The sequence below is a fragment of the Olea europaea genome, chromosome 11, assembly GCF_002742605.1.
Source record: "Olea europaea var. sylvestris chromosome 11, O_europaea_v1, whole genome shotgun sequence".
NCBI classification, from domain to species: domain Eukaryota; kingdom Viridiplantae; phylum Streptophyta; class Magnoliopsida; order Lamiales; family Oleaceae; genus Olea; species Olea europaea.
Window position 1 is genome coordinate 15,068,574 of NC_036247.1, and position 3,921 is coordinate 15,072,494.

Here is a 3,921-nt window from a genome sequence, read left to right on the forward strand (position 1 = left end):
TAATTTTATTCAGTAGTTAAAAATAAGGTTACAACATATTATTTATACTAACTCTAACTTGGGTTCATACAAGATTTTAAGGCCCGTACAAGAAAATACTCATACCGTACCACAAGGGCGTTGTCCCCGCACTCCCTACCTTTCCAACGTCCCTAGCAGCCAGATAGTAAATTAAACCCGTGCAAGGTCGATGTTGTCGCTACGTTCCCCTCACTCCAATCCGCTCCTGCGTCGGCCTATTTGATCCAGAGGACCTATGTTCCACTCTATATGAGCCATATACACAACAATCTCTACCTTGACGAATATTCACCCCTTAGGAGAATACACAAAAAATAACCTGGGAAACCACACTGTCTAGGACTAATGCTTGAACCTATCCATTGTGATTGACTTTTGTCATCATGTCTGCTGCATTCTCTAAGGTATGCGTCTTCTTTAACAACAGCTCTCCTGAAGTAACCAACTCTCTCATCTTGTGAAATCTCACATTAATGTGCTTAGTTCTTGCATGATAAATCTGATTCTTCGCTAAGAATGTGGCACTCTGATTATTACAGTACAGCTTCATTCCATTTTGCTTGATCCCAAGTTCCCTGAGAAGCCTTCTCAGCCACAATAATTCCTTGGTTGCCTCAATTGCCACTATGTACTCTCCTCCAGTTGTAGATAATGCCACAAGTGGCTGCACCATTAATCTCCAACATATAGGCCCACCTGTTAACGTGAAAACACAACCAGTGTGGGAGGGACCTTCCGTCATCCAAGTTACCTGCATAATTTGCATCTACGCATCCTTGAACTGAAACATCATTATGTTGTCTCTCAAACATGATTCCACACTCCATTGTATCTTTCAAGTACTTGAAAATCAACTTTACAGCTCTCCAATGCTCTCTATCGGGATTAGTCATATACTTGCTAACCACATTGACTACATGTGCTAGATCTGGTTTGGTAGACATCATTGTATACGTCAAACATACAACTACGCTGGCACAAGGCACCTTTGACATATCTGCAATTTCTTCTTCATTCTTTGGACACTGATTATTAGACAATCTAAAGTAATATGCCAATGGTGTAGCAACTGGTTTTGCATTTGACATGCTAAACCTTTCCAACACGCTTTTCAAATAATTTTTTTGAGACACCCATAATTTTATAGCCTTCCTATCTCTATTGATCTCCATGTCAAGAATTTTCTTAGCCGATCCCAAGTCTTTCATATCAAACTTACTGCTCAACAAAGATTTCAATCTGTCTACTTCATTGATGCTCTTGGCAGCAATTAGCATGTCGTTCATATACAACATCAAGAAAATATATAAATGATCATCAAGAACTCTGTAGTAAACGCAACAATCATACTCACGACGATTGTATCCAATCTGAATAATATGAGAGTCGAACTTCTTGTATCATTGCCGAGGAGACTCCTTAAGCCTGTATAAAGACTTCTTCAGTTTACATACAAGATTCTCTATTCCTGGTTCCAAGAGCCTTTCTAGCTATTCCAAATCACCATGAAGGAAAGCAGTCTTCACATCCAGCTGCTCTAACTCCAAGTCAAAACTAGCCACCATTACCAAAATAATCCTGATGGAAGTGTGTCTGACGACCGGAGAGAAAATTTCATCATAATTTACTCCCTTCCTTGTATCCCTTTGCTACTAATCGAGCCTTGTATCTTTCTCCTCCATTTTCTGACATTGCTTCTTTGTTTCTGTACACCCACTTACACCCCATCGATTTCTTTCCCTCTGGAAGCTCCACCAAATTTGAAGTATCATTTTTTTGCAGAGACTCAATTTTTTTCGTCGTAGCCTCTATTTATTTATCTTTCTCATTACTACCAATGGCATCTTGAAAAGTTATAGGATCGCTATTGCTGGTAATGAGTGCATAAGAAACCGAATCCTCGAATCCATACTTCATTAGTGGCTTGATAGTGCAACGTGGTCTAAGGCAACACTATGATATTGCTCCACCTCTGACCCAGAACTATCTGCTCTGTGAGCTTTAATATCCATGTCAACATTGTCTAGCTCTACTTGCACCACTTAGTTGTTGCTGCTGCCCTCGTCTAGATTGAGCTTCTCTTTATCTGAAGAAGATTTAAGCATAAATTCTTCATCAAATAACATGCCATGTTCACTGCTTCTGCCCAAAAACTCTTTGAAAGCCTTGTATTCAACCTCAAACATCTTGCCTGTTCTGCAATTGTTCGGTTCATCCTCTTCGCTATACCATTCTGCTGCGGTGTCTTGCAAACTATACGCCGCCACTAAATACCATGCTTCTCACAAAATTTCAAAAACTGTGAATCTGTGTACTCTATACCGTTGTCTGTCCTCAGATACTTAATTTTTCTACCTGTCTGATTCTCTACTACTTCCCACAATCTGAACTTGGCAAAATCTTCAAATTTGTGCTTCATGAAATATACCCAAACTTTTCTAGAGAAGTCATCGATAAAAGTAATGAAATATTGAGATCCACCTTTGGACAACTCCCTCACTGGTCCCCAAACATCTAAGTGCGCGTAATCAAGAATGTCCTCTGTCTTGTGTTTTTCCATCTTGAACTTTACTCTGGACTGTTTTCCAAGTACACAAAACTCGTAGAAATCTAGCTTGCATGATTTTACCCCCTTCAACAAATTCCTCTTGTAAAGCTCAACCATGACACATTCTTCTATGTGCCCCAGTCGCATGTGCTATAGAAGAGTGTCATCTGACTCAGATTTTGCTGTAACAACTCCACCTACAACTGTATTCCCGAGTTGTTTGTAGATACTCCCTGCTAATTTCTGACCCTTCATCACAATTATAGCCCCTTTCTTCATTGTAGATCCCCACACTGTGACTTATAAGAATAACTATTTGTGTTTAAAGTGCCTAAAGAAATTAGATTATTTCTCAACTTAGGTACATGCCTAACATCCTCCAACGTCCTTACCACACCATTGAACATTTTAAATTTATGGACCACATTCCAATGACCTTACATGATGCATCATTACCTATTAAAATAGATCAAAAATTATCCGGACGATATGAATCAAACCAATCCTAGTGAGGACATGTGATATGAACAGGCTGAATCAAGTACCTGACAGTCATATAATTTTTAAGAATTACCTGCAGAGACTGATAGCATGTATCCATCTCCAGAATCCGAGTCTCCTTCTGCAACACTAGCTGAGTTTGAGGACCTATCACCTTTCCTTTCATCACCTTTCTTCTTGTTCGAACAATCTTTCTTAAAGTGACTCATCCGATGGCATTTTTAGCACTCTGACTTTTTTCCTATTTTGATTCCTAGATTTTGATCTCGTGTTCCATTTGTAAGAACCACCCATGTTTTTACTTCTCCCACGATCCCGGTAGCCTTTTACAATCAGCCCTTCTCCTTGTGATCTTTTGCCAGTACGCAGTTTCCACTGGCTGTAGGCCAATAGGGCTAATGTGACTTCCTCCAATTCGAGTCTCTTTACCTTACGTCAACGTGGTTATCAGGTGGTCGTAAGGAGGAAGAGAGCGCAACAGTATCATTGTCTTGTCTTCATCATCAAACTTGATTTCAAGTCGCAATAAATTGCTGATGATTTGATTGAACACATTGGTGTATTGAATCAGATCTGTTCCCTCCAAGAGACTCGACACATAACGCTCTCCAATTTCTCCCAAACCTCCGCCGGAGACTCAACGTCCATGACGTGATACATGATCTCATCCGCCAAACAAAGTCGAATTGTACCAACTGCTCATGCCTCAAGCTCTTGCCAATCGGCATCTGACGTACCCTCTGGCTTCTTCCCAGATAGTGCCTTCACCATCCCTTGCTGCGCCAACAAATCCTTTACCCTTAGCTGCCATAATCCGAAATTTCTAGATTCGTCAAACTTCATCACATCAA